This window comes from Heliangelus exortis, chromosome Z, assembly GCF_036169615.1.
Source record: "Heliangelus exortis chromosome Z, bHelExo1.hap1, whole genome shotgun sequence".
In the NCBI taxonomy this organism is placed as follows: Eukaryota; Metazoa; Chordata; class Aves; order Apodiformes; family Trochilidae; genus Heliangelus; species Heliangelus exortis.
In genome coordinates, this window is record NC_092454.1 from 42,988,808 (window position 1) to 43,001,546 (window position 12,739).

A 12,739-nucleotide genomic window follows, 5' to 3' on the forward strand; every position below is an offset into this window, starting at 1 on the left:
CTTTGTTTTGAAGATACTTTATAAAAGCCACATCCGAGACACTATTTTTTAAAGATTACCTGAATTAAGCTTTTAAAAATGACAAGAAATAATTCAAAATTTTAGTTTAAAATAATGTTCTTATTGGTGAAAAAAAATTCCAAACCATACTGCAAATAATCTTAAAATAATGAAATTTTCTGTTGTTCCAGAAATGCAACATCCAGAAAATAAACTACACAATCTATCCCTATGCATTCATGAGTTTATGCCTGATTCTCACCTCCCACAAGCTTTGCATCAGTTTAACAACATGCAAAGCTTTTACTCTTGATTAACAAAGATAGAGAGATATGCCTATGCTAAGGCCACCCTGTTAAATCTTCAGAGTTAGATTTGTTAAGCTAATCTGTGTTTCAAGGAAATAGGTTCTCTCTAAGCTAACAAACACATGTACATCAAACAGTATATAAACTGTATTTTCAACATATGACATCCTCTGCCTTTGTTTTATAATAGGAGAGTATCCCAAGTTGGAAGGGACTCACAAGGATCATGTAGTCTAACTTCCTGTTCCTTGCAGGACTACCTAAACCATATGACTAAAAGTGTCATCCAGATGCTCCTTGAACTCTGACAGGTGCTGGGCCTACTTAGCCAGGGAGTCTGTTCCAGCGACTGACCACTCTCTCTCAGTGGAGAACCTTTTCCTAATTTCCAGCCTGAACTTCCCCTGATACAGCTCCATTCTATTTCCCTGTGTCCTGCCATTGGTCCCCACGGAAAAGAGAGCTGAGGCATTGAGCTCATGCCTCAGCGTTCTCTTCTCCAAGAACAAGTGACCTCAGCTGCTCCCTACTGCATCTTGGTCATCCTCCTCTGGAAGCACTCTAATGGTTTCATGTCTTTATACTGTGGTGCCCACACACAGTACACAGCACTCAAGCTGGGGCTGCACTAGTGCAGTGCAAGGTGGGACAATTGCCTCCTTTGACTGGCTGGTGATGCTGTGCTTGATGTACTCCAGGATGTAACTGGCCCTTTTGGCTGCCAAGTTGACTTATAGTCAACCTACCATAAACCCAAACCAGCAGGTGACTTTTTGCATGGCTGCTCTCCAGACTCTTATTTCCCAGTTTGTATCTATAACCACAATTACCCCATCCAGAGTGGAGAATCCACGGTTGCTCTTGTTAAAATTCATATGGTTGGTGATTCCCCAGCTCTCTATTCAGATCTCTCTCTGTAAGGCCTTTGGACCCTTGAGAGAGTACACAGGTCCTCCTATTTCATCATCACCAGCAAACTTAATTAATGTACTTTAATGTACCTGTATCCAGGTCATTTATAAAATGTTCAATAGCACTGGCATTAAAATTCAGCCCTGGGGAACCCCTCTAGTGATCTGTGGCAAGCCTGGTACAAAGCCACTTAGTGCAACTCTCTGAGGCCACTCTTCTAGCCAATTGCTTATTCAAAGAATTATGGACTTCTCTAGCTGTGTGCTGGACATTTTGTCCAGAAGGATGCTGTGATAGACAGTTATCAAAAGCTTTGCTAAAATAACAAAAAAACCCCCACATCTCCTTCCTTCCACCGGTCAGCTATATGGGTGACCTTGGCATAAGAGAAAATTAAGTTAGTTAAGCAGGACTTTCCCTCACAAGCCTGTGCTGGCTATGGCCAATGATTGCCTTGTCTCTCTCATGTGTTTTTCAAGAACTCCCAGAATACCCTTGCCCATGCACTGAAGTGAGACTGAGACTGACAGGTTTGTTACTACCCAGGTCTTCCATCTTACCTTCTTGAAAACGAGGAAATTTCATAGAATCACTGAATCATTGACTTTTCAGGGGTGGAAGGGACCTTTAAGATCATCTAGTTCCATCCCCCCAGCCATGGGCAGGGACTCTTCCCACTAGATCAGGTCACTCAGAGCCCTGTCCAGCCTGGCCTTAAAAACTTCCAGGGATGGGGCTCCCACCACCTCTCTGGGCAGCCTGTGCCAGTGTCTCACCACCCTCATGGTGAAGAATTTCTTCCTAACTTCCATTCTAAATATACTCTCCTCCAGTTTGTATCCATTCCCCCTACTCCTATCACTACCCAACATCCTAAAAAGTCCCTCACCAGCTTTCTTGTAGGCCCTCTTAAGATACTGGAAGGCTAAAATAAGGTCTCCCCAGAGCCTTCTCCTCTCCAGACTGAATAACCCCAACTCTCTCAGTCTGTCTTCATAGGAGAGGTGCTCCAGCCCTCTGATCATCCTTGTGGCCCTTCTCTGGAAATGCTCCATCACCTCCAGCACATCCATGTCCCTCCTGTAAAAAGAGGATCCAGAACTGGATTCAGTACTCCAGGTGAGGTCTCACAAGAGCAGAGGGGGAGAATCACCACCCTTGACCTGCTGGCCATGCTTCTCTTGATGCAGCCAAGGACGTGGTTGGCTTTCAGGGCTGCAAGTGCACACTGATGGCTCATGTTGAACTTCTCATCCACCAGCACTTCCAAGTCCTTTTCCTCAGGGCTGCTCTCAAGCCTGTCATGGCCTAGCCTATACTGGTGCTTGGGATTGCCTTGACCAAGATGCAGGTTTGCTGTGCTTGCAGTTGACTGGGACATCTCCAGACCTCCAAGACCATTGAAAATTATGGGGAGAGATCCTATGCTGACATTGGCCAGCTCTTTCAGTATCCTGGGATGAATCACATTGGGGCCCATAGATTTATGAGCATCCAGCTGGAGCAGCAAGTTTTACGTTTAGTGTCAGCTGGGAGTTTATCCTTCCCCCAGTTGCAACATAGTCTTCCAACACAGGGCTCTTGGGTTCTCATGTTACTTAAGACAGTGGTGAAAAATGCATAATCTGTCTGTTTTTAATATGTCCCTGTTTGTGAGGTGACTGACCTCATCAAGTAACAGACCAGTGTTATCACTGGCCCTCCATTTGCTGTTAACATATTTAAAATAGTCCCTTACTTTGCCAGTCAGATCAAACTCTAACCAAGCTTTGTCCACATGAATTTTCTCCCTACAGTGGTGAAAAGCACCCCCGTAGTTCTCCCATATCACCCTGTTGTTTTCTGCCCTTTGCTGTCCATTATTTGTGTGGGATCCAGAGCTTTCTGGATCTCTTACTTTGAATCTCTAAATAAGACCATTTAGATTAGTCTTTGCTAGCATTTTTTTTAAAGACCAGATAGACATATTGAGTGATTTTAAGACCTTGTGAAATGCTCTTATTAACCACTTCATTCATTCTTTAGCCTGAAGTCTTGATAGCTAAGTCCAGAAAAGTGTGAATGCTTATATAGTCAAGAAATGAGGCTTCTTGTTGGATAGGCTCTCTGTTGCCACACCGTCTCATCTGCATCTGCTTCTGGGTATGAGGGCCCAGGCATAAAAATTTCCTGATGTGACTTTACTGAGCACTGCCTTAGACTTGCCTCCGGTCAAACCATGACTTTACATAAGAACTTGGAGAGTGGATATTATGCTAAACATTTTTTAAGAGTAAACTGGTAATCTTAAAATGACTCCACTCTAGTTTTTCTCAGTACCTTAAAGCTATGAGGTCTGAACATGGTACTTTCTTTGTCTAAAAGGATGAAAACCGACAACTTGATTTTATGAGCCTTGAGTGTATAGTTTAACCATGTAACTACTTTTCAGCCTGTATGGTGGGATCCTTATTTTAATGCTAGTACTTTGCAGGTTTAGTTTTTGAATGACTGCTGACGATCACATGAGGGATCAGAGGACAAAAGACCTTAAGAAGGACAACAATGGGCAGCTTGAGAAGGAAGAGGCTTGTTTTGAGTTCATGATTTCTTTTGCTTTCCATAAAAGATGGTGCTTATTGAGGAGTGCTAGAAGTCAAAATGCACAGAACAATAAAAAAAAGGAAATTTCTTTATAAGGATGTTATACTCAAGGGATGAGACACAGCAGGTCAAGCTATTTAAATAATTAATAATATTATTTCTCTTTTTAATATATTTATCTTCGATTTCTATTAAATAAAGTATCTAGGATGTCTAAAAGGTCAAAAATAGCTGCAATGTGATCTTGCAATATAGGAATTTTCCTGGAGCCAGACCCAAAGGGGATACATATAGTCAGACCTTCCCTCAGCCTGAGTGCAGTCCAAGATAAATTTGACTCAATGATGTTGGAAATATTAGCCCAATTCAGAGACCACTCAAGGTTTCCCACTTAACTGGGTGGGCAATCAGACAGTTCTTGCCCTTTGGTCAACAGACAATGCGCAGTCCTGCTGAGCCAAATGCTCAGATGTTGTCACCACTAGTTCTCCCTTAGAAAAATTGTGGAAAGTAGCCAGCAGGTTACCTGGTTTCATACAAGTTTTCTATTTCCTTAATCTGTTTACAGTGTCAGACAGGTTCCTACAGTATAGCAAAAAGTTTGGTTGATATTTAAGCTTAAGTTATGTCATATCAGAGTGCAGATGAGTAATGGCTTAAAAAAAAACAAACAAACCATACTTCCTGGAGATCAGACAGTTTTCTGGAGGTTATTTTTCATTATGTGATAAAATAACATTTTTTTTTTTAATAAGTAAACTAGTCCTAATAATAAAGTATAATTCTTTTGAATGCTGGAGAAAGACAATACTATATATAATGTGAAGAAAATATTCCTCACATTTCTTACGCCAAGTTGCTCAGGGCTCTGATTAATAAACCACAAGAGATGAGGTTTCAGTAATCTGGATCCTGAAGGAATTTCACAGTCTCAGTGAAGTAAATAAGACTTACACAAATAATTGCTGTAAGCAGAATTCCCATGGAAGTAAAGGCTATAAAAGTTGAACCTTTTTCTTCTCTTCAAAGGCTGCAGGAGCATTAGAAGAGTTCCACATACATGACAACACAGGGTGTGGTAGGCAGGAGCCCCGCCTTTCCTGCTTTCAACTAATTACCTCCCTAATGCCAATATTCTTTGTCAAAAGCTTCTAGGAAGCAATCATTATTTGTTTATTCAAATCAACACCCAGAGGAGGGTGAGTGTTTTGTTGTTGTGTTGCATGACTCCTACTCAGACAGGATAGTGCTTAACTTCTTAAGCAGGTACCTTAGAAGAAATAAAGATACTCTAAAATTGAAGAACTACTGCAGAGGAGTAAGGTCTAACATGAGTAAGGTAGGCTAACAAAAGCCATCAATAACAATCATCAAGGTGATTAGTACTCAAATCAGCTAGCAAAATAAATCCTGGTGCATGTTTACAGAGCAGTAGAAGTTTTGACACATTGCCTCAGCAATGCTTTCTAAAAATGATTAAGATGCTTTCCTGAGCTCCTTGCTATGGGCTTGGGAAAGAGGACAGAAAAAGGAACACAGGATCAGCATTTAGGAACACAGAATCCTGTGTTCTTGGCTCCGTTTAAAGGCAAGAGATGAGACTGCTGCATTTGCTGTTTCACAGGCCTGTACAAGAACACAGATGAATCAGGACTGAAGGCACACAGAGAAGACCCAGTTTTCCATCTGTTCACAGCAACTTGTACTAACACACCCTACTGATTTTCGAAGCATTAATCATTGCATGTGGGGAACACAGAAGAGTATCTAAAGCATTATTATTCGTTCTCTGCTGGTTTGCCCATATACATTCATGATTTCATTAGCCATTTCCAGCATTGAGAAAAGATTGCAGATTCCAGTTATACAACCCAGACTATACTTTCAAAATACATGGAACAATGAACTGCAGCTATGGGTAAAGCTTAACACAAAATGTTGCGGCAAGCATCTGTCCCAGAGTTGCAGTAGTAAATTTATTGATTTATATAAAGCAATCCTGGGACTCTCTGGAATTCTGGGCAACAACCAAGAGCACGCAGCCATCTGAGCAATGTCCAAGGCAGTGGTTTCACCTTTTTTCCCAACTGCAAAGGTCATAATATTTTCCTGCAGAAAGATACATCACTGTACAATAGCTTTAAATCTACTGACAATAGCTTTTGCAGTCTCCTTAGCAAAACAAGCCTAAAAACAAAGAAATAGTGCACTGGCCTCCCAAGGTTTGTGAGCCACTGATTGAAAAACTACTTCAAACTGTGTTCCCACTGCACCAGCAGAAGAGGACTTGAGCTGGTCTGAAATTAAAAATGTGTTATCAGCTTTACAAATAAAATAAGCAAGAGAACTCTAGTCAATGCCACAATCTAGACTGAAGACCTTTTTCCTGTGACAAGAAACCTCCAACCACCATTTTCTCAAGTTGTGACAAAACCTTCATATCAGGCCCAAGCACTGGGTTACATTACAACAGAAAGCAAACTAAACTTGTAGAAGCAGTCAGATCTGATGCAAAAAAAAGGAGCAGAATAAGAACATCCTAAGAATCATGCTTATTTTTGCTTGTTACAGAAGAAAATGGGAAAGTTGCCCTGGGGAACTTCGAAGTCCTTAGATTGTCTTCCTGTCTAGTAACACAGATGCACCACAATGCAAAGCTTGAGTATGGGGATTGCTTTTGCTATAAAATTGAATACTGTTTTTTTTATTGCAACACCATTTCTAGACACCATGACTTTGCTGGAGCCATATGAATTTTTACTGCTGTCAGAGCTGGACATACACACAAACACCAGTAATTTTATTCTGTTAAAAGTCTCAGGCTGTTTGGTGAGTTGAGAAAACAGCATCCAGCAGCCACAGTGGAAATATCAAGTAAAAGATACCTAGCACACTAGCTAAAGAACATCTGTGGGGTCATCTTTTAATCTGTGCTGTACTTGTATAGAAATTACCCGAGGATCACCTTTTGTCCGTAAGAAGGGGAAGAACCCCAACATTAGGTGAAATAGCTGGTGCTTTTCTTACAAAACATAATCTAACTCTTCTACCGCTGTATACAAAGGGAAGGAATTTCCACACTACTGAAAACCCAGCCTCCTTTTTGAGGCCCAGGACATCAGCATCTTTCCCTGCATAATCCTCACATATCCTCAGGAAACCACCAAGTGTGTGCTGTGTAAGGGCATATAGCTACAGGTTTTGCTTACTTTCCACGAGTACAACTTTCAGTCCTTCTAGCAAGCTATACTGGAGAAATAAAATCCAGCAGTTTTCTCAGACATTTCCTTAGCAACTTGCAAAGAAGAGGAATGAGTGTGTGAGGGGACGGTAGTTGGGAAGGCTCAGAAATCACACACTTTTTTTGTCTACTGCTTACTCTAAAACTGCAAAAAACCAAGACAGAAGAGTTCTTGGAGAACTTGTCCTGAGTACTTAAGAACATGCTACTCTCCCACCTTTTTGGTCTCCTTCACAATTCCCTTCTTGTCAGAGGTCTGTCAGCAACATTGCATACAAAAACACAGCCTTACTCAGTTGAGTCTTAGACATGAACAGTGCCAGGCTTAAACATATTGTGAAGTACAGCTGTTGTGATTTAGCCTTCCTTTCTACACTGTCAACTTCCTACATTATCAGAGCCATCAGTGCAATTGCATCACTTCCTACTATGTATCTAAGAAGATGTATCTCTGTAAAAGGTAGGTCATGGGATAAACATACTCCTACAAATGAATCCTTCAAGTGTCTCTTGCTCACTGTCTCCAATCCTATGATGCATGACAAATGGTAGACCCTTGTAGCATATAATGAAGATGTTCAAACCACCAGGACTGTAACACTGGAATTTAGTGTCTGTACACATTGCTTCAAGTTTTTGGAGAAAGGGTACATTTTCTGCTATAACAACTTCAATTAAAGGACAGTCATTAGGCAGCATGATATTTCAATTAAGATTTAGTCCCCCTACCTCTTTTTTTTGCTAACAAAATGAACCCTAATAAAATACTAGGAGAAAAATAACACCTCAAAATTTCTCTTATTTCAGCTATGAAAAATTGCCTAAGGTTGCTGCAGATGTATTGTGGTCAGCAGGCCAAAAGGGCATGTCAGTGCCATGACTAACTCCCCTTGGCCAATCCAGAAAACACATTATATTACCCTTTAACAGCTTGCATTCTCTTTTAATGATGCTAATATCATTCCAGGTTTCAGCCTTGCTACTGAAAATGGCCAGACATCTGGTGATCTCATTGGTGTAGTTCTGTAAAGCAGTGTAGAGTTCATATTAGATTTATAAAAATAAGAAACATTCTGTGGCTTTAGATTTTGCAGTTTGACCCTGGAGAGAATTAAGAATAAAAGGCTGAAATTTGCCTCTGGGATACAGTGAATTACTGAGGAGTTGAGCAAAATGCTTTACTTAAAAACTAGCCATTTTTACCAAATGTTAAGTGTTTCTATATTAATTCACAGATACTTATCCAAAATGGACAGAGGTGAAGAAAGAATGTATTTTAAGAAAGGTCTGCAGTAGTGGCTGCAGACAGTGTGAAATTACTCAGGCTTCAAGAAATGCTAAAAGGAGCTCCTATGATTAGTAAACTACTCCTGGGAGCACAGCCATTCTATTACTGTTGAGAAATTCCAAAGGAGTTAAATGGTGTTAGGTTCATGAAGGGCGGGTCCAATTTACTGGGTAAGCAATAGAAACCACACCCTACTTTCCACCTGAGAGACCTGAATTGAAGCCTTATTTCATATTATATTGAAATAAAGTCTCCTTACTTGGAAAATGGTAGCAAAAGAGTTAAATCCTGCCTGGAGCAAGAGATGAAAAGAGAAAGTATGGGAAGCAAGGTTGTTAGTGTAAAGAGCCACAATAATAGGACATACTTGTGCCAATCTAACCTATAAGCAAAGAGTAGTGTAAGTTTCTCTTTATTACACTGATTCATAAGGAATACAAAACTTGCAAAGACATTCAAATTTATTTTTGTTACGCTTGGCTGGACAGAGAAAACGTTGTGGCTTTTTAAGCCAATTGTGTTTTTTTACTACTGGCACCATGAAGACATCCAGGATCCTGAAACTTTTGCATCACATGAAACTGAGTTATGTGAAGGGGTATGTTTTCAGTTTCAGCAAAAGCACAGTGAACAAACTACTCAGCCCTAGCTTTATTGTTCCAGCAACATGCATGTAAGATACTCCCCACATTTGTCATGCTAAGGTAGGCTATTTAAGGTACGATTGCTCATCTTAATGATAATTTTACCACCAGCATTATGCTCATTTATAGACTTCAAAATTAAAAGACTCAAGTTAGCTTTATTCCTAACAGTAGACTAATCACATCTTGAAGGTAAAAAGCTCAAAGAAAAATAATCACAAAGGATAAAACTACAACACGAGAGCTTACACAGCCTCAACAGGAGCTAAGGCATATTATTATTAGCCTTCATCAACTCAGGTTTCTAGGGAGGATAATTTCCAGTTTTTATATGATCAAACTATTGAGATCCAAGCAGTAAAACTCTTAAAGCAGAGAAAACATGGAAATATAACTTGACACTGAGACACCCACTAAAACTGTCTGAATACTTTTAGGATTACTCCACATCATGCAAAGATCCATATAAAACCTTCTACACTCCACAACTTTGGTATTGTTCCCATGCCTTTACTTCACCTTCCACCCCAGGAAACTGCTGATCTTCTACCACTACTTCCTTCTGCCTTCCTTTAAAGTGCCTCCACGCAGTGCAGTTTGATAGATCTCTACATTCCCTGTCTATCTTCCATCGACAGAACCTTTGATTGTTCTTGCAGGGCCATGGCTCCTAGATAACCCCACTTAAAAAAATTAATTTATTCTTGGCCATCAGCAAGAAACTGTTTTTCAGGTCACATCTTTCAACAAAAACCATTCCTGTGTTTGTCCACTGTGGGATGGATGAGGGGTAGAGGGTGGAAGCAAAACTCAAGAGTGACAAAATATTTTGACAGCACCAGAACCTGCAGAAGTGTAGTAATTTTCCAGTCTGTCTCCAAAAACTGAAAAAAATTTTAAAGTATGAAGGATTTTCCCTTTTACATTAGAAATGCAAGTGAATCAAGCTGTTCCATTTCTGAGACACCATATTGGATTCTTTTTTGGTTAAATCCTCTGGATTTGGATATTATACAAGTTGACTTCAGGTATTACATATATTTATGTTGGTAAGTAAGCTAAAATAGTTGCTTCGATTTAAAGGATTTAATAAAGAGTATAAACTAGTGTGGACTGCTGTTAAGAAAAACTTTAATTCCTCAAAAATTTTGATGTGATAGCAGAAAGAGAACTAGGACAACAGTACACTTGTTGAGAGCTTATTATTAGCTTTGTTACCAGTTCTGAGTTTTGCAAATAAATAGTCTCTCAGGCAGGTGATAGCAACCCAAACCCAGTTCTGCTATAAGTCTTCTGGGCTCTATTAACAAAGGTACCACACTCATTATTCAAAACACAAGGCTTCTCATCCTCCCCTGGCAGACAGTGGAAGAGCATGGCAGGTCAGGAAGTATGTGTAAAGGAGGTCGTTATTAATGTCCTACTTTTTAGCTTGCTGTTGAAAGACTCACTTTTGACATTTTATTAAAGACAGGCCTTGTGCAACCTCTTCCCTTTTTTCCTTCATACACCACTTGATGTCAGCTAGTCTTTGTTTATTAGATAACAGGGACAGATGTTTATTCACTGCAGTAGCAGCTACGCAGACAGGCTCAAGACCTGTCACATGCACACAGTAAGGTCTGTGTTTAGCCTTGTACTGATAGAAAACATAGTGTCACAAGATAAATGCCAATGAAAGTAGTGCTGAAGGCTGATTCTATTTATTATGGGAGGTGAACAATGTTATCAAAGCTGCCAGGTGTAGAAGAGTTATTTAGTATAGGCAACTTCTATATCTTTGAAGAAAAAAAAAATTCAGATAATCCATTCAGTTATTGCCAGGAATCGCTCTTCACCCTCCCCCAAGACAATTAGCTTAAGTGCTTGAAGGAGAGGAAATAGCTCATTATTTTAAGTGGCTTGAATTGCTTTCCATCCCTCCCAGTTCTATGTGGAAAAATATTTAACATGGAACAAATACAGTGGAATCAGGAGTCTTCCTGCTGTCATCTTTCAAAAGTAGCTTCACTAGCATTGATGGGCAGGGATCAAGGGGTTAAAAACAAATTAGGTTGATTTATTTCCTGCCTAGATAAGCAAAGCACACCAAAACACTAGCACATGATCAATTTGATCACATGCAGTTTCCAGCTGAAGTTTATAACCTTGCTAAGTATAAACAACCTAATGGCAAACACCAGTGTCCATTAAGGTCAACCAAACTATCTTTTTCTGTCCATGATGCTTCCTTCCTTCCTCCTTTCCTTCCTTCCCTTACTTTCTTTCCCTTCCTTTCCTTCCTTTCATTTCTTCCCTTCATTCTTCACCTGTCCCTGTTTGCTTCTGCATCCTGGGAGGATTCCATCCATTTGTCTGTCTATGGTCCTTATCTGTACCAGCCTGAATCTGTGTGTTCCTGCCTCCAGCTCCTGACTGCTGCTGACCCCAGGAGTCAAGCCTGGACTTCACAGGGCTGCCCTGCAGCCTTGGTGGTGGCGTGAGAGTTACTGGGGGGGAGAGCGGAGGGTGGGGAGGAACATGGTATCAACTTTCCTGTATATTTCTATAGATTTAGTAATTTTTTCCCTTTTTGTCATGACTATCTCATTAAAGCTGTGTAGTTTAGTTTCCAACCCATAAGTCTCTCTCCCTTATTCTCTCTCCTTTCTTTATTAGGGGGGGGAGGGGGATTAATACAGACCATCTGTCATTCAGTTTAGTTGCTGAGCCAGTGTTAAACCGTGACAAACTTTCTACAAAATTAAGTAATACCTGGAGGAAACTTTCCAGACCAGTTACAATACTGTACACAATACACAAGTCTCTAGTTACAGCACTGGCAGCAGATAATAAAGCTCAAGCAAGTAATCCTCATTTCCTGCAGTCTTCCAAGGGTGTTTGCCTCCATATGTCTCACCTTGCTCAATTCAACCTACCAACAGTAATCTGGAGTTACACATCAATGCACTGATATTATCCCTACTGCTTTACCTTAGCTGGTGGTGCTTACATGGCCTAGACCTGGAATTGTGTAGTTAACACAAGCCACTGCGTGCATTAAACTCATCTGAGCAGCCTCCACAAGGTCTAACTTTCTAACTCCAGGTGATTCCCTCCTACTGATTTGAGTTGGTTGAGTTTGCCTTAGTTAGTTGCCTGGTCCTGGCAGCAGAGGTTACCCAGAAGGGCCTGTAGCCTACATCACCTCTCCTGGTATTTCCTAATCCTACCTGTTTCGATAGAAGAGATGGATTGCAGCCTGATGAGGCGACTAAGCCTAAAGCTTGGGTGATCACATTGAGGTCTGATTTCAAGCTAACGTTTATTGCAGTCAGCTGATTGTTACTACTACAGATACAAATTTTCCCAAGCAGCTCTTGGTGGGTATATGAAGTGTTAAATACAGCCAGATATGTCAAGCCTACTTTTCCTGTCTTTGTGAATCCTAACTGCAGCTCCTGGAGGATGTCCAGGCAACAGCCTTTTTCTGGGTGACCTTCTCTATCTTAATAATCTTTCTCTGGTAACCTGTACCTAGCAAGGTGATGTCTGAAAAACCTCCATTTTAGATGGAAGAACAACACATCTAGCCCCAGTTGAAGACTTTTGTCAGTCCACATTCCTTACCCTAAAGCAGATCTAATCATCTGAATTATCTTCCTGCTTTGGATGGAAGTTACTCTCTGTGCCTCATGCAAAGATGACCAGAAGCAAGGTCTGTGCCTGTGGTTGAGAGATGTAAAGGTTATAAATGCTGGCTCTGTTTAGACATATTCTAAGT